Source organism: Oncorhynchus mykiss, chromosome 10 (genome assembly GCF_057628025.1).
Source record: "Oncorhynchus mykiss isolate SJ-2025 chromosome 10, ASM5762802v1, whole genome shotgun sequence".
NCBI lineage: Eukaryota > Metazoa > Chordata > Actinopteri > Salmoniformes > Salmonidae > Oncorhynchus > Oncorhynchus mykiss.
The window spans coordinates 61,057,732-61,077,507 of NC_143031.1; the positions used below are offsets into that span (position 1 = coordinate 61,057,732).

The 19,776-nt window shown below is 40.7% G+C and overlaps 1 long non-coding RNA gene across 1 annotated transcript; it reads right to left on the reverse strand.

Annotated features, from left to right (window-relative positions):
* Nucleotides 1-94: 94 nt before the first annotated feature.
* LOC149980126 (uncharacterized) lies at nucleotides 95-19,538 on the reverse strand. The gene is made up of 2 exons (XR_016483861.1): nucleotides 17,881-19,538; nucleotides 95-2,382 (listed from the first exon to the last, which is right to left on the reverse strand). It is a non-coding gene; the product is annotated as an uncharacterized LOC149980126 (long non-coding RNA).
* Nucleotides 19,539-19,776: the final 238 nt, after the last annotated feature.

Genomic DNA, 19,776 nt, shown 5'->3' on the forward strand with positions numbered 1-19,776 from the left:
GTAAGCATTTAGATTTTAGCTTCTATATTAAAATATTCTACACTCTATTAAAGTAAGGGAAATCAACACAGAAAACCCCCCAGACACGTCATAATTTCAATCCTTTATTCTGGGTTTTATGATCCACTTAGTATGGTAATACTGGAATCATAATGAAGGTTATACTTTATTAATGGGAGTGAGTATTAAAAAATACATAACGGATCTGTAGATTCAGAGGTGAATAAATCTCTCGATGTTAACCATTGTTTCCATATTTCTTACCACAATCGGGATGCATTGACCTGTCCTTGTGACATACACCCAGTCAAAATACAATTCTGCTAACACTTTCAAAAGGTTGGTGCTGGCTCATCAGATCAGTGTTCCACTTAATGTAAACAGGTTAAAGGGTTTAGATGTCCTTACCCTCAACTTGTTAATGGAAAAGAACAGGGGGAAATTGGAGCTCATCCAGAGTTGCTATCCTCTATAGGAGTAGAAAACAAGAGAGCTACTGAAATCTTATCAGCCAGAGAGGAACATCGCCTTACAGCATGTTTTTAATAACATTTCACAGAGAAGAGAAAGAGAACACGTAATAACAGTTTCACACCAAACTTGATAAGAATGAGATTGGGGCAAGGTTTGCCCAAGCTACAATCTAGGCTCTCCTCCTTTTTTTTAGGGCACAGCTCTGCCTCTAGAAGCCTTGTCTTTCCAAATCATAATTATAATTATTGATACATCATCCAACCCAAATTTAGAATGGCAGACCTTGGTGCTTCACGTTGGATCTATCACTTTAATTTAAGACCCTCACTTTTCTCATCACCTGTGATAATGACAGATTGGTATTTCAATGCATTCTTAGTCTACATTACTACACATTTTGCAGTGTGCAGACCTCCACAATCAACCTGATACCCCAAATGAACAATTTTGGACAAGCCTAAATCAATTACTGGCATGGTTGACCACCCCCCTTCACGTCACTCATTCTTCCTGCCGTTTCTTCATGCTCTTCTTCAGATAGTGTTTCAGTTTGTCCTTTTAATGCCACATGTTCAAAGTGGATGACCCTTGATAATGTCTCGCAACTGAGCCGCCTGCTGTTCTTTACAGCCATTATGTCTTTGTCCATTTTCCTACCAGTACACCAGGAACATGGGAGAAGTTTGGACTGGATCTCTCTCCATGCTCACTCCATAAGCACCCCATGTCGCTCCTGAGAGAAAAGCATGAGAGAAAAGGCAGTTGATAGCTTCGACTGCTGTGTACAGGTTTCTGGCTCGGACTCAGGTCTCACGGTAGAAGTAGTGAACGACCATACTGAATGCCATTTTTGCCATTTTCAGCTAGTTAGAGGGGGTGTAGAGGTTCACACTGTTCTTGGCCGAATTATCTTCAATGCGTCTAGATACCATCTGTGGTCACCATTCCATTACCCCGGGAGAGGACATACCAGAACAAGAGTTTAGTTTAGAAGAACAACACAGAGCTGAAAATGGCAAAAATGGCTCTCAGTATATTTTTATATTTTCAATCAAAAAGCCCGGGTCTGTAGTGACACCTCTAGCACTGAGATGCATATACCTGATAACATTATTTTGCAAGACCTGCATTCTCTAATAAAATGCATTTCCTTACTCAGGGTCTCCTTTATGTAAACTGTATTCTTTCTTGATACCAGTATAGCTGAATCATCATCATAAAGCAGGAGTTTTCACTTTACTGTATCTGGCATATCATTAATGTATATAAGAAATAAGAGAGGCCCTAAAATTGATCCCTGCGGTACTTTAGACCCATGCATTTCAGTTTCATCAGGAGAATATCATGGTCCACAGTGTCAAAAGCTTTCTGCAAGTCTAAATTGACCATACCTGTATAGTTCCCCTTCTCACGTTCCTGCTTAATGTGGTAGAAAAGGTACATAAGGCAAGTATCAGTGGATTGAGCTGTTCTAAAGCCAGATTGTAGTTCATAAAGAAGTTCGCACTTGCGAAAGGTATCTCTCAAGTTGATTAAAAACGAATCTCTCAACAACTTTGGATAAGATGCTGAGGATCGACACAGGCCTGTAGTTTCCTATATTTGTTTTACTGCTCTTCTTGTGGAGAAGAACCACCTGGACTGTTTTGAGATCATTGGGAAATGTACGTTGGTATAAGGGCACAAGGCGAGATCCAGATGCAGACACGGGAGGCAGATAGTTTGAGTCTCTGATATGTATTATAATCCAAGGGGTAGGCAAGAGAATGGTCGTGGACAGGAAAAAGATCAAAACCAGGTCAGAGTCCAGAAGGTACAGAGTGGTAGGCAGGCTCGAGGTCAGGGCAGGCAGATTGGTCAGGCAGGCAGGTTCAGAGTCCAGACAGGCAAGGGTCACAACTGGGAGGACTAGCAAAACAGAGAGAACAGGAGAATGGGAAAAAACACACTGGTTGACTTGACAAACAAGACGAACTGACAACAGATAAGCAGGGAACACAGGAATAAGTACCCAGGGATTAATGAGGAAAACAGGTGACACCTGGAGGTGGGTGGAGACAATCACAAAGACAGGTGAAACAGATCAGGGCATGACAGTTGGCAGAGATGCCTTCTGGAACAAGTTAACTTTTATGTGCCTTAATAACACACTTGTATGCCATCTGTAAATATGAAGGCAATTGTTAAATTATGAGCCTAGTTGGTTTAACCATTGAAAAAAAACATGAACCTTCCCGCTAGCCATGATTGGCTGAGATAATGGATGAGCTGGACCTGCCGAGAGATGAGTACAGATTGGTCTGCCATGTGTAGCACGCTTCTGTCTATAACAGGAGCTGCTTAGTATGTGTAGCTAATCCTTTCTAAAGCATTTTTTAAAATTATATCACAAAGAACTGCAAAAGTGTTGAACCATGTAACCACGGGTAAGAGAGTCTAGCTAGCTACATTATCAGATGTTTTACGCTTCTAATTTTGTAAGGAAGTTGCTTTGATTGCAAAATCATACTGTTAGCTAGCTAGCTAATGTTGCTGGCTGGCTCACTAGCTAACGTTATGTGTATGATCTGTGTAGTAATATTACCTGTATCTCAGAGCCATTGGCATTGCTAATTTTAGCCTAATGGTAGCTAGCTAGCTACCATTGAACCTTGCTAGTTGGTTAACTTTAGCTACCAGACTCATGCAGGGTTACGATTATGGTTCATTGTTTAGCTAGCTAACTAGTTACATGTCTAAACACCATGTAAGTATCCATTGCTGTGCATGAGACAAATAAACATAGATTTTATTGGATATAGTGTGTGTTTACGGAGATTGTAATGTGAAAAACAACATGACCTGCACCAAAGTCAAATTAGGATATAAAGTTTGGCCAACGAGACAGTGTCCAAGTTCTACAATTCTCTGGTAGAATGCCCTGCTTTTTTTTCGTCACAATCACAACCGTAAGCTATTTTCTGTAATTAGCTTGCCAATAACTTGTAAATAATGATCTTGTGAATTTATTTCCCTGTAGTAATTAATACAAATTAGCTAAAGTTAAGACGTTGTCAGCTATATGATATGGTCATTATTTGAACTGGCTAGCCAGCTAAATTAACATTAGCTAGCAAAAAATCTAGAAACAAATCAAAACATTGTTTAGAAAGTTCCTTTTAGTTGCCTAGTTTGCTAGATTGACATATACTAATTTCATTTTTTAACCCGGTGGGTTTATTGGTGTTCAAATACACCAGTTACGCTATTTTGAACCATCAGGCTGCATATGTCATGCAGCCTGTCATTTTTGTGTTTATACCCTCGCAGACCAGGGGGTTTGATCCAAATGTTTACACAGGTCAGACACGGACACAAGTGTGATACCTCAGTTTCAAGGGTGTTTATTTAAAACAATAAAGAAAGAAAAAAGAAAGAAAGAAACTGGTCTCCTACAGGAGACCTCTTCCGGGTTACCGCCATCTGGGCTCCGGGAAATGCTGTCTTCTCTGAGGTTGAACACAGAGCCCCTTGGTTCTAGCAGACTGTGAGGACGTCTATCCAGTTGCAACCTCTCACAACCTCCAAACTCTCCTGTTTGGTGTCCTCCTGGCAGCTTTATGGGCCCCGTATGGTTGGTGAGCAATCAGCACCTTGATTATTCACCAGCCTCAACCAGCCCCAATTAGTCCTGGCCGGAGGACCCGTCGAGACCTGGCATGTCCAGCAGAGGGTGCCACCGCCGCGTGATGTAGACTCCGTCTGTCACCTATGCCTCCACGAGTCTCGCGCCGGTGGCATGTCTGCGGTACACTACAATACTTTTTCATAACGACAATGACAAGTTTGATGTCGGATGACAATAGAATGTTAATGATGTCACTGCGGTAACTGTATACAGATATGTCAATTGACGTCGTATAAACCTGCCTTTAGTCTGGTTGTACAGTACACTACTGTACTCACTGTTTAGCTCATGGCCTCACATGTGGATCCTTAAAGAGATGGGTGGGGCTAAGGCTTAAGAGGGTGTGAACAATGCTGAATGGGTATAGACAAAGCAGAGCTCTCCAGTAGGTGTACCAAAACATTCCAGGACCATTTTCTCAAAAGTGGGGTTACAAGTTTATCAACTTTCAAAGCAGAATTACTTTCTCATTGTTCCTCAACTGCAGTGTTTAATATACCATTTTCTACCTCTGAGTCTCTACTTTTATCCAATGTAAAAAACACTATTTCAAATGTTGCTACATAAAACCGAATTTAGCCGGTCAGTGACATATTAAGCTAGACTGAACAATAGATATTGCTAGCTATTGTAAACAAATGTTTGATAAAATGTTTTATATAATGTTTTTCACAAGTGTACTGAAAAGTAACTCAATTATTCCAACTGCATCAGAAACCAGTAAAGTGTTGACTTCAACTTCTGGATCAATTCATTTATGAAATGTATTTGGAAGTAAATAGCTAGAATCTTGTTGCTAAAACAAAAAATGCAGGGAGTTGGTGTATAATTTCTACTTTCATATGTTGGCAAGTAAACATGTTTCATTAAAACAGTAGATATAGCAAATAAGCTTGTATTCAAGACAAAGTTGATTTGCTCTGGAGACCAAGGTGATTTTACACAGCAGTATGCAGTTATGCAGCAACGTATGACCTACTGTATGTACAGTAGAAGAATAATATACTACTAACGCCTATAATAAATACAACAGCTCTACAAAAGGAACATTTTGCATATGGTGTGTTTGTGGGGTGAAGTGAGGTATTCGGAGTCACTTTGATACAAGGAGAGATTGTTGTTATGCGACCTTTCACATCTCTTTTTGAGAGTCATCAATTACATTTTTATCCAACATACTGTCCAAGCTAGCTTTTCCCCAAGTAGAACTAACTCCAAAAATAATCTGTAGGCCACCAACCGTTATTGTCTGTTAGAAAAGAACAAAAACGCTATTAGACTTTTATGGGCAATCGTTGTGTACTGTCTGTATTCCTACTGTAACAGCATGATACATAATATGACACAGACACAAGTTCGCTAGCTAGCCAGCTACAACATACAGGTATAGTTACTCCAAGAGTATATAGTTACTCATTATCATCAAAACCTTTCGCCAGTTTTGGTACTAATGAGATGCACTGAGGCTAGCTTTGACGTTAGAATACAGTACATTTTGGGTAACCTTATAGCAAACAAAGCTAGCTAGGTCAACTTGGCTAGCTTGGCTTGTAGTTGTACTAGCAAGCCTCATTGTGTCTGAATCAATTACGAAATTCTACTGTACTGAACAACACTGCCTCGTGGAAAAATACAGCTTATATTGCTAGCTAACTACCGACAGCAAATCAACGTACTTGTTAATCATATGCCCTCCTGGTCCAGCTTGTCTAGGCTGCCGCTGCCAGTTGATATGGGAGGTTCTGAAGAACATCTCCAGCACCCCTGTATCCATATGTAACACCAATGGTATGTCACATACACATGATCCATGGGGTCTGCATTGAGCCTCTCCAGTAAGAACTGTCCACAATCTAATTTGTTGCAGCACAGACATTCCTCCTCTGTTGGCATGGCGGTAGCGGCTGCAGCGGCCGCTGCTTGCTGGTCTCGCAATTCTTGTTCTCACTGTCCCAACTCCTCTGCAGTGTATTCCTATGTAAAAAAATATATATATATACTGAAAAGAGGAATCATCAGAAGAGGCCATTGTAATTATTTAGCGATCTCGGATAGACAGTGCACAGTAACATAACTTTCGTGAACCTGTATAAACTAGTAAAGCGCCTGTTTTGAAAAGCCCACTTTTGAGGGTGGGAACACAACTGGACAAGGAAGTAGGGTTTCTGTCAGACTGCATTATTTATAAAGCCAGAGTAAATGAGTAAAACTAGATATCCTGCAATGTCGTGGCAGATAGGAACATCGTTTAGACAAATCCAATGGCTATTGAACAAGGGCAACCATATTTACCCTCTACTACTGCAATCGTGAAATCTGCAAAACACAAAGGCCACAATAATTGCTTCAAAACATGACTCCATACAATTTTTGATCAGACAGCAGGCTCAATCAAACTGTGATGTCATTGATTGATCTCTCCTGGCGAGAAAATCGAGAGAGAATGGTATCTAGCAGTGAAGTTTCCCTTTAAAAGATTAAGAGACAGTTCACTCGCAGTTCATATGCCTTTCTGTCTCTTGATAATTGCCTTCGATGCATGGGAGCAAGTCCCTGAAAGCAGAGGAAAGTTCTACCAAACTTTAGACAGACAGAGAGAGAGAGAGAGAGAGAGAGAGAAAGAGAGAAAGAGAGCGAGAGGGGCAAAAAGAAAGGGAGTGAGCTAAACAGTGTGCAGACAGTTCAAGCGGAGTGGAGTCTGAGTGTGTGTTGAGAGAGTGTGTGTTTACGTGACTGTGTGTGGCGCAGTCCAGCTGAGAGAGGCAAAAAGAAAGGGAGTAATAAAAAACGGTTTGAAAAAAGGAAATCTGTATGGAATAAATGGACTGACCTTTCTACCAACTCTATCTAGTAACACAACTCCTCGTGCAGTTTTGTAATGACCAACGTTTGACTTCTGCGGGGGTGAAATAATGGTACACCACAGGATAGTGTTCCAGACACCTGGATCTGGAAATCAATAATCCATGTCAACGGAGGGAACGAAGAATAAGCAATTTAAGCAATTCTAATGATACTGCAGCAACTGTTTCAGGGTGGAGAACTTTGGGACACCAGGGTTGGGTACTCTCTAAATGTAATCAATTTCAGTTACTAGTTACCAGTCCAAAACTGTAATAAATAACGTAATTTTTGGATTACCCAAACTCAGTAAAGTAATCTGTTACTTTTAGATTACTTTCTCCTTAAGAGGCATCAGAAGAAGACAACAATGAACATCACCAATTAAAAAAACAACCATTGCAAGATAAATCAATGTTAGAGTTTACATAGCTGGCCATAAATGGCTGTTGCATTTTACTTAATGGGTTATGTAGGCTTCTAACTCATTGCTTTCTACTTCAAAAAAGATAATAAACGATTAGGCAATATATGTACAATAAACACCAAGGTCTGTCAAATTTCCAGTCATTTCATTTAATTAAATGCCCCTTGATCTTCAAGAATAGGAATTGGTAATATTGAAATATAGATCAGTCGAATTGTTTTACCTTAACCCCAAAAAAAAGGACTTATTAGCCAAGTTCTTCCACACTGATCTCAACAAACCATTTCTGTATGGACCTCGCTTTGTGCACGGGGGGATTGTCATGCTGAAACAGGAAAGGGCCTTCCCCAAACTGTTGCCACGAAGTTGGAAGCAAAAAATCATCTAGAATGTCATTGTCCTTCACTGGAACTAAGGGGCCTGAACCATGACAAACAGCCCCAGACCATTATTCCTCATCCACCAAACATTACAGTTGTCACTATGCATTGGGGCAGGTAGCTTTCTCCTGGCATCCGCCAAACCCAGATTCATCCTCTGGACTGCCAGATGGTGAAGCGTGATTCATCACTCCAGAGAATGTGTTTCCACTGCTCCAGAGTCCAATGGCGGCGAGCTTTACACCACTCCAGCTGACGCTTGCGCTTGCGCTTAGGCTTGTGTGCGGCTGCTCAGCCATTTTATGAAGCCCCCGACGAACAGTTCTGTGCTGACGTTGCTTCCAGCGGCAGTTTGGAACTCGGTAGTGAGTGTTGCAACCGAGGACAGACGATTTTTACATGCTAGGCGCTTCAGCATTCACCGGTCAGGTTCTGTGAGCTTGTGTGGCCTACCACTTCGTGGCTGAGCCGTTGATGCTCCTAGACGTTTCCACTTCACAATAACAGCACTTACAGTTGACCGAGGCAGTTCTAGCAGGGCAGAAATTTGATGAACTGACTTGTTGGAAAGGTGGTGCCGCATTGAAAGTCACTGAGCTCTTCATTAAGGCTATTCTACTGACAATGTTTGTGTATGGAAATTGCATTGCCGTGTGCTCCATTTTACGAGTGTGGCTGAAATAGCCAAATCCACTAAATTGAAGGTTTGTTCACATACTTGGTATATATAGTTTGTGTGTATATACAGTACCAGTCAAAAGTGTGTACACACCTACAGTACTCATTCCAGAGTTTTTCTTTATTTGTACTATTTTCTACATTGTAGAATAATAGTAAAGATTTCAAAAATATGAAATAATACAATTGGAATCATGTTGTAACAAAAAAAAGTGTTAAATAAATCTAAATATATTTTGGATTTTAGATTCTTCAAAGTCGCCACCCCTTTGCCTTGATGACAGCTTTGCACACACTTGGCAAAGCTAGGTTAAACTCTTAGACCTAGCGACTAGACGATTCACATTATTTCAGGCAACTATTAAGCCTTGTTTGTCATATCCAACCAGCACGACTCTTCATCTCAACACAGCAGTTTTATTTTCTACTAAGCTACCTGCTACTTCCTATTCGACAGCAGATGCTCGCAGCCCTCAGACAAGGCAGTCTTCTTCCTCGTTGATGTTTTGCGAGGCTGCCTTCTTACTGGTTTTCTACGGCTTCCTTCTAAGGCAAGTTCACAACTCCATCTATCACTTTCATTCTTTCACGTGACCTAGGTGTTTCTGATCTGGTCTTTTCACCCTAATCACTATAGCCTGACACTTAAGCCTTCTAAATTGTGTTCCTGGAGTACTATTATAATAGCTCACACTTACACTCCATTATTATGCTAATATACTGTGTCTTCACCCTCGACCCCACTCTGCTCCTCATTCTCTTTTTTATCCATTCCCTTCGATCTGTTTCCCTTCTCTCCTTTCTCAAGTAACATACAGGTGTTATCTTTCACCTCAATGCTAAACTGCTCACTCATTCTGAACTGGAGCTGCGATCAACTAGGTTGCTGGTCACGCTCTGCCGACGCCCCTATGTTAGGCCCAATCTATTGACCATCCTTTCACCAATGGCCCTTTTACCATGTCTATCAATAGATACATTAGTTGGCGAGTGTCCAATTATACTCACCCTATGGTGGCATTCATTATTTCACGCGGCGTTTGGTCATGATTACACTTGATCATATTGTAAGGTTGCGAGGCACTCAGCAGGTCACTTTCGGAAGGTGCGCCTACCTTCCCATGTTTCAGCACGTAATCACGTAATTATACATATTGTATTATGGCATGCACTATTGGGTTCAACGCTCAGCTAGGTTTTCATGTTAATCAAACGTGTCTCATTATGGCATGCGTGTTTGGGTACAGATACAGGCAGGCATCAATTTTCAACCAAACACATTAAATGATGTTGAATCTTGCGCTCAGCACACCTTGCATCAATAATTATTTTAAATAATATTTTTACATTGCGGCACAATTGCACTTTTGTTCTATTCCTCGCATGCATCTCTGTTACATCTAATGATCACTGTTTTCACCAACTGTTGCGTCCACTCTCCCTGGTGAGTTTTTTTTTTTTTTTGGGGGGGGGGGGGGGGGGGTTGATGCCAGCAGCCCAGCAAAGGCCTAACAGTCATTTTTTATATATACCTTATTTTATTTAACCTTTATTTAACTAGGCATTTAACTATGTCAGTTAAAAACAAATTCTTATTTACAATGACAGCCTACCACGGCCAAACCCTAACCTGGATGACTCTGTGCCAATTGTGCAACGTCCTATGGCACTCCCAATCACGGCCGGTTGTGATACAGCCTGGAATCAAACCAGGGTCTGTGGTGACGCATCTAGCACTGAGATGCAGAGCCTCAGACTGCTGCGCCACTCTGGAGTCATCAGCATCATCCTCGGAGATGAGGCCATAGCCTAAACTAGTTCATACAATTCCATATTGCGTCTCTAATGGTCATTCAGTTAAGCCTGTACTCAATTGAAATGCTGCTGTCACGGAATGGCATGCTTTGAGCACTACCGAAGAAAAACGTATGCCATATGTTGCATTTGCAAAATGCCTATTGTTAAATGTTTGGTTGGTGACAGAATTAGGAATTAGAATAGCTAAATAATTTAATAGGATCTGTATGGGTGACATTGATATCTCGATAATTTGCAGCTCTTGAAGTATATTAAAAGTGTGTGAGTTGAAGCACATCAAAAGTTTTAGAGTTGATGTCCATTATGCCTTTGGATATTTTTTGTGAATCAGCACAAATGAGATTAAAAGCCCTACTTGCAGTCTTTGTAAAACCTCTTAAGGATCCGCCCCTTTTAAACATTTTTTTTTGCCTAAAATGACATACCCAAATCTAACTGTCTATAGCTCAGGACCTGAACCATGGATATGCATATTCTTGATACCATTTGAAAGGAAACACTTTGAAGTGTTGTGAAATTAATGTAGGAGAATACAACACATGAAATATGGTAAAAGATAATACCATCATCTTTGAAATGCAAGAGAAAGGTCATAATGTAATATTCCAACCCAAGCGCAATTTAGATTTTGGCCACTAGATGGCAGCAGCATATGTGCACAGTTTTAGACGAATCCAATTAACCATTGCATATCTGTTCAAAATGTTGTAACAAGACTGCCCAAATGTGCCTAATTGGTTCATTAATACACTGTCAAGTTCATAATTGTGCACTCTCCTCAAACAATAGCATGGTATTATTTCACTGTAACAGCTACTCTAAATTGGACAGTGCAGTTAGATTAACAAGAAGTTAAGCTTTCGCCCATATCAGATATGTCTATGTCCTGGGAAATGTTCATGTTACTTACAACCTCATGCTAATCACATTAGCTTACGCTGAATCCGATCCTGTAGAGGTTAAATCAAACTTGTTTTTTACAGTATGTGTGGAGCACAATACCACAGAGGATATTATAAGGTAGGATCTTACATTTGTATTCCACAGGCTCGGATCCGCACCATGCAGCTGTTGCAAGAGCACATTTTTCACTGGCTGTCAACGGGTCGCATTAACAATGTTTGATAGGCAGCTAAGTCTACACAACTTCAATTCAACCATTAATGGGATAAAATACACCTATACATTTGTGAACAGCCATCCATAACAACTACAATCCGGAAGATGAGAATAATTAAGAGAGCAGCAGTGTGATTCACATCATTTCTATATAGATATCAATAATTGGGCTAATTGATATCTGAATCACCTGTAGCCTACATCACTAATGTCATCCTCACCTCTGTGCATTTTTTTCAAGTTGGTCGTATAATCTTTGATGTCGACAGCAGTTGACAAGGAAGATTGGAAGATATTGGAAGATATTACTGAGTCTATTAAACACATATTTCTGCTCCTTTCCCACGCTCTATCAATTGTATTTGGTGTCATCATAGTGGTCTCTGACTTGTGGTCAGACTCGCTCAGTCAAAAAAAAAAGTGTTTTACTTGTGCCTTTTTTCAGTACTGATTTGAATGTCATTGAGAAACAGAAAACATCCTTAATGAATTTGAAAATAATCATAAAAGTAATCATCTAGTTTTTCAAAAGTATCTGTAATCTGATTACAATATTTATGCTGGTAAAGTAACAGATTAAAGTTCATTTTGTGGGACACCAATACAGAAAATGTGTCCTCTCCAAAAGACTGTGTAGAATACATAAAAACTGTTTTGTAAACAGCCAGTCTGGAGTCTAAAATAAGGTTTCTTCTCTTAGGGCCACACAACAACCAGAAAACTCAGTTCTCATAAATCATCCAAATGAATGGGTGCTAAATTCCATCCCGCTTTGCTCTCTACTTTCTCTGTAGGACACAACATTTATCTACCCATTACTCCAGGATGTAGCTATAACATCATTATAATTTCTGCTCCAGAAAACACAACGTGAGGTATCTCTGCAAAGCTCAGTGTGGTACAATACATGTTATGCCACTTTTATTGATTTATGAAACTTTGGAGGATAAAGGTATGATTTAAATACGAGATTCAAACGGGTATCTACATAAGCGAAAAAGGCACATGATCAATGTGTGGGATCAGCACAAGCTTTTCACCGGTGTTATTATGTTGAAAGGTGGAATATTGTCATGAAGAGAAAAAAAAGCGCTGTGGAAACATTGTGTCAAATTGGTGCCTGCTTTTAGCCCCCGTTTCAGTGTCAGCTAAATTACCCTGGAGTGTTTCCCCACCATCAACACACGGTGCTCTATTTTCACAGCGGCAGTCTTATCCTTGACGAATAATGAATACAAGAATTGGACAAAGACAAACAAACAAAAACGCATCACCGCCACTGAAATGTCAAACACACTGTATCAGCGCAACATAAAAGCTCCTGGATTGCCATTAAGCTGTTGTCTCTTCCACAGAGTGTTCCCTAACAACCTGTTTTCTAAAATGTCCGCCTCGGCGAAGAGATGCCTCAGCTCGATTGCCTTTTAATGGCGTCTTGTTTTTGCTGCGGCTCCAACTAAGCCTACAAAGCGCTTGTCATCTGAGCGTGTCATTACGACTGCACCTGGAGAGATAGAGATGCTCCAGCCGTGTGTCATGAAATAATAATGATCATCTTTGTTTGCTTTTTTGTGTTATGTCTGAGCCAGTCACAGTTTCATGGTAGATTAACAAAGTGCATCGGTTGGATTGCTTGCAAAGTTTTTGTTCGCAATATAAGGATAAATGACTCATATGACATTTCTTGTAGTAGTCATAACTTTTTCTGGCCACTCTTTACGTTCAATGAATGTAATGCTCAATGAATTTTAGATTATACAATTTTCTGTCTTTAGGGGTGTTCTTACAGAGTCTGAAAGTCTTAAACTCAGCTCCTCAAGTGAACTTTCCTCCATTCAAAGTTCTGCTGAGCATGAGCTGTCTGGCTATGGCTGTGTGTGTGTGTGTGTGTGTGTGTGTGTGGGGGGGGGGGGGGGGGGGGGTGGAGACTCACCGTTTCCACTTGAGCTCGACTAAACTGAAAACCCTCCAGAAAAACAGATTGACTTTTGAGTCTGACCTTGATTTAGTGACCTTTGTTTGGGTCCAATTGACTGAAGAGAAAGATAAGCTGTTGCCCAAACTTGGCAGACATTTAGAAAATGCCCCACTAACATTTATTGTTAGCATGGTGAAAAACCCACTAACACCATGCTGTCCGCGTGTGCCATCCTGCGCAAATTGAGTTTGTCCCCCCCATACCAAATGCGATCACGACATGCATGTTAAAATATCAAAACAAACTGAACCAATTACATTAATTTAGGGACAGGTCGAAAAACATTAAACTTGTATGGCAATTTAGCTAGCTTGCAGTTGCTAGCTAATTTGTCCTATTTAGATAGCTAGCTTGCTGCTACTAGCTAATTTGTTCTGGGACATACACATTGACTTATTATTTTACCTGAAATACACAAGGTCATCTACTCCGAGTATTAATCCATACATAAAACGGTCAACTGAATTGTTTCTAGTCATCTCTCCTCCAGGCTTTTTCTTCTTTAGACTTTATATGGTGATTGGCAACTAACTTGCATAATAAGGTGTATTACCATAACTGACCTCAGTTCGTCTTTCAATCACCCACGTGGGTATAACCAATGAGGAGATGGCAAATGGGTATATGCTTCTAAAAGCCAATGAGGAGATGGGAGAGGCAGGACTTGCAACACCACAAATAGAATAAACTTCTATTTTAGCGCCTGGCAACACAGACGCTCGTTGGCGCATGGAGAAGTGGGGGTGCAATAACATGTATGTGTACATTTATTTTGTAACGCTCGTGCACGCAACGCGACCGGTGTGGTCGGCATGCAAGCCTTCTAAGCTTAATTCAACATATTTGTTGCGGTTGATGATATTTTGATGAAAAACCAAGGATTCAAAGTGAATATACTCACAGTATTTAAGTAGTCTGGGTGCACCCCACTAGACCATGACAGCCGAGTATTTACAGGCAATTTGGCATTTAGGGTAGACCCTAATTACATTTCAGAGTTGTTACTCACCAACACACACACAAGGTGCTTATTCAGCAAAACCCTGGAGGAAGGTGACTTTACCTCCCCGGAGCAGAAAGAAGTGCTCTGAAACTGAACATGGGACCTAAATCAAAATGGTGTCAGAGTATGTGTTATCACATGAACAAACTCAAATTTGGGTGATTCCCAATGTACTCGAAACCAATGTAGCAGTCCAAAGTATTGTCATGATGTTGGCCTGGGGGATAGGTTTATGACAGTCATAAATACCTCTTCCCCCCTTTTTCCTCTCTCTACCCTACTGATGTTACATTTGCAAAACCCTTGGTTAACATAGAGATTCTGGGAACATCAGAAGGTGGGGGGAAATTAACTATATTCTGGTAATCCGAACAACTGAACATATGCGATGGTACTTAATGAATATGACGTCAGTTCGGTTGTCATCTGAGACATTCTCATCAATGATAAGATGACAAACTCTACAGTGGAAAGTCTACACATCAGAGTTATCAGATTCACATGGAATTGTTGTTCAATTTAAATGTTTGAATATGAAATTATTTGTGATGGGATGAAATGTGATTTTAGCTTCTAAAATGTGAGATTTGGGTTTTCATAAGATAGGGCTCTGCTCAATCAGTGGCCCGCCCCTGTGAATGGACATGGGCTATAAAACTTTTCAAACACGCCCTCCTCTCCCTTCCTATATAAGCCCTTGACGACAATATAACCTCCTGTTCCGAGGACGTGAGGACAACTGTCCGATGTCAGAATGGTTCAGATATTAACTACAGAAGGAAGCCAACATCAGCGTGAGCTTTTGTTGCGAATGGTATGAACTTTGAACTCTTATTCACTACAGAAGTGATACCTCCTGGCCGTTGAGTTAGCAACAGCAGAAGCAAACGAGGGTTAGGAAGGAACAGACAGAGTATCCCGTCTACCACACAATGACGTTACTACAACGTATTCAATTTACCAGCAGAGACATTCTTCAAGGGACATAGGACTCGTTTGGGCAACACGGACTTCCATCTACCACCAACCTACCGAAGCGCAGCTCAGAGTAAATATTTATTGCATTTTCCTTTTCCAAATGGGCGGTAATTTAGAATGCATAAGATACTGTATTTATGATAGCACAGCTTCGCCCTTTGTTCCTCTTCCCGCTCTTTCACTCAAACCCATCCCCTTTTCTTTTGTGTAACCAGCGGTCATATCTGTTCCGCCCGCTAGGGACATTTTCCTTTATGGCGTAATTTGTAATCAAGTTATGATTTAGTTATGTGTATGTGTAATTCTGTGTGATTAGTTAGGTATTTAGTATATAAATAATTAAACCCAATTTTGCATTGCTGATTCAACTTGTGAGCCAGGGTTCGTGCAGATAACCAAGAATTTACAACTTTCAGATGAGACTGAATTAAGATGACGATTAATATTGACTGCTATTGCTGCAAAATATTACTAGGTCTTTAAGAGTTTATTCGGAATATAACAGCTCTATAAATATTATTTTGTGGTGCCCGACTCTCTAGTTAATTACATTTACATGATTACCTCAATCAGGTAATATAAATTACGGAGAAATTATTTTATAGAATAGCATGTCATATCATTAATCCGGCATAGCCAAAGACAACATTATTAATGGTGAAGGTAAGGGGGTTGAAGAATACTTTTTAGGTCACTTATGAAGTGGAAATGAGAAACATTAGACTGACCTTGCTTCATGTACAGTTCCAGTTCATTCTAGTTCATTCTACCATGACAGCAACACTCGTGGGCAAACAGTTCAATTGCAATCACTTCAGTTGACAAAGAAGCTAACTGTTATGACATAGCATATGCCAGCCATGGAGATGTCTGACCTCCACCAATGAGAGAGAGGCTGGACTGATTGATAGGGCTGGAGCCTGGCCGCCTGTTCACCCACAGAGCAGCAGACACAGAGACTGCCCCTGGAGAGGAGGAGCACACCAGGGAAGCACCACAGCTCAGTGAAAAGGGTCACATTTCTACATAACCATCTACCTGTCAATGGGCCAGATTCACTTAGTCTCTCAAAGTGAATCAGCAAGTAATACAATTTTGTAGATGGCAATAAACATTTTGAAGAGGTATATCAAATCCAATCCATTTTTATTTGTCACATACACATTGACTTTTGAGTCTGACCTTGATTTAGTGACCTTTGTTTGGGCCAAATTCAAATTAAATTACTATAAATATTAAACTTTCATGAAATCACACATGCAATACACCAAATTAAAGGTACGCTTGTTGTTAATCCAGCCAACGTGTCAGATTTCAAAAAGGCTTTACGGCAAAAGCAAACAGTCTGAGGACAGCACCCCATCAAACAAACACGGACAATCATAATTCAACCCTCATAATTCAACCCGGGGCGGCAGGGTAGCCTAGTGGGTAGAGTGTTGGACTAGTAACCGGAAGGTTGCAAGTTCAAACCCCCGAGCTGTTCTGACCCTGAACAGGCAGTTAACCCACTGTTCCTAGGCCGTCATTGAAAATAAGAATTTGTTCTTAACTGACTTACCTAGTTAAATAAAAATAAATGTAAAAAAAACCTGCCAGGCACGACATGAAACTCAGATATAACTATATAATTCATGCCTTACCTTTGACGAGCTTCTTCTGTTGGCACTCCAGTATGTCCCATAAACATCACAAATGGTCCTTTTGTTCAATTAATTCCGTCGTTATATATCCAAAATGTCCATTTATTTGGCACGTTTGATCCAGAAAAACACCGGTTCCAACTCGCACAACATGACCACAAAATATCTAATAAGTTACCTGTAGTCTTTGTCCAAACATTTCAAACAACTTTCCTAACTCCTAGACTCTTACAATCTCTGATGTCTCTCTGGAAGACAACTCATGTCCTAATTTCATCCATCTTGTTGTCTAGAGACTGGACATTGGCGACTAATATGCTCAAAAGCATAAGTCTGATATATTGTATTACTGGGCTCTGATCCAGTTCTAAATATTACTGTGCACAATGGAGTTCATGAAACAAATAGCATTAGTTTGCCTGGTGACTGGTGGAAACCAAAAAATCTATTAAACTATATTTGTGTAATTGGTTACCATGACATGACACCTACTATAGCGACACAGGACGAGACCCAAATACAGTCACAGGAGGCAGATGATTTGAGTCTCTGATATTTATTAATAGACAAGGGGCAGGCAAGACACAGGTTGAGGACAGGCAGAAGTTCGTAACCAGGTCAGAGTCAAATGGATACAGGACGGCAGGCAGGCAGAAACGGTCGGAACTGGGAGAACTAGAGAAACAGGAGTACAACAAATCATGCTGGTAGGCTTGACGAGACAAGACGAATTCGCAACAGACAAACATAAACCACGGGTATAAATACACAGGGGATAATGGGAACAAATGGGAGACACATGGTGGGGGGTGGAGACAAGCACAAGACAGGTGAAACATTACCCCCCCTCTAGGGGTACCACCTGGCATCCTACCTGGTTGACCGGGATGCTGGCAGTTGACCGGGTCCAGAATGTCCTTAGCAGGGACCCAGCACCTCTCCTCCTACCATAACCCTCCCAGTAACCAGGTACTGGAAATCCCTGCCCCGAGGTCGAACACTCAGGAGGCGTCTCACTTTGTATGCCGGATGGTCATCGATGAGACGGGGAGGGTGGGCCTTGAAACAGGAGACAAAGGGCTGTGAGACAAAGGTTTAATCTTATACACATGAAACGTGGGATGGATACGGAGGCTGCGGGAAACAGAAGACACACAGCAGTGGGACTAAGGATTTTAGAGATAATGTGTGGAGCTACCCAGCTCAGAAACTAGAGTTGCTTCCACAAAGCTCTTGTCAGCCCCAGAGTCAATGATCATCCGGAGAGATTTAGACCAATCACCCCATAGCAGGATAACATGAAAAGGGCTATGAGTAATAGGAATTAGAAGACACCAGGCATACTCGTACCTACTGAACAGGACAGGTGGATGTGTAATTCCCTGTAGCGCCACAATACAGCCAACAGTTGGAGCTCAGCCTGCATAATCATTCTAGCCCTGCCCAGTTGCATAGGCTCTGAAGTAAATGGGTCGCCCGTCCCCAATGATTCCCTAGGGGGCTCGGGTGACTTCAGATACTCTCGGGAATGTAGGCATCAGGAAATGAACCTGTTATGGCTGCAATCCGATATCGGGATTGATATGACAACTACCAGTGAAAATAGAGGGCGCCAAATTCAAACCACAGAAATCTCATAATTACAATTCCTAAAACAGACATGTGTCTTATATAATTTTAAAGCTATTCTCATTGTTAATCCCACCAAAGTGTTCGATTTCAAATAGGCTTTTCAGCGAAAGCACTACAAACGATTCTCCACCAAACCACAATAAGCACAGCCATTTTCCAGCAAAATATAGCATTCATAAAAAGCATAAATAAAGATAAAATGAATCACTAACCTTGAATTATCTTCATCAGATGACTCTCATAGGACTTCCTGTTACACAATACATGCATGTTTTGTTTGATAAAGTTCATATTTATATAAAATAATCTGAGTTTACATTGGCTATTTAGATTCACTAGTTCCAAAAACATCAAGTGATTTTGCATAGCCACATCGTTTCAACAGAATACACATCATAAATGTAGATGATAATACAAGTTATACACATGGAATTATAGATATACCTCTCCTTAATGCAACCGCTGTGTCAGATTTCAAAAAAAGTGTACGGAAAATAATCTGAGACGGAGCTCAGAACAGTAGCCAAATTAGCCTCCATGTTGGACTCAACAGAAACCAGAAAATACATGATAAATGTTTCCGTACCTTTGATGAACTTCATCACATAGAAATCCCAGGTCCACAATAAATGCTTGATTTGTTCGAAAATGTCCGTTATTTATGTCCAATAAGCTACTTTGGTTAGCGCGTTGGTAAACAATTCCAAAGTCACAAAGCGCATCCAATACAACGTGACGAAATGTCCAAAAGTTCCGTAACAGTCAGTAGAAACATGTCAAACGATGTACTGAAGCAATCTTTAGAATGTTGTTTGCATATATCTTGAATAATGTTCCAACCGGAGAATTAGAATGACTTCAGATGAGCGGTGGAACGCAAGTCCTTCCCCTGTGAACGCGCCTGGTAAAAGCATGGTCCACTTATGGCTGTGGTGACTATTTCCTGTGTAAATCAACCCCCCTTCACATTAGTCATCAGACAAAGTTCTATTGACTGCTGACATCTAGTGGAAGGCGTAGGAAGTGAAAACTCATTCATATCTCGCTGTAATTTCAATGAGACCTTGGTTGAAAATCTGCCACCTCCAGAAAAAAACAAGAAGTGGAATTTCTCAGGTTTTTGCCTGCTATATGAGTT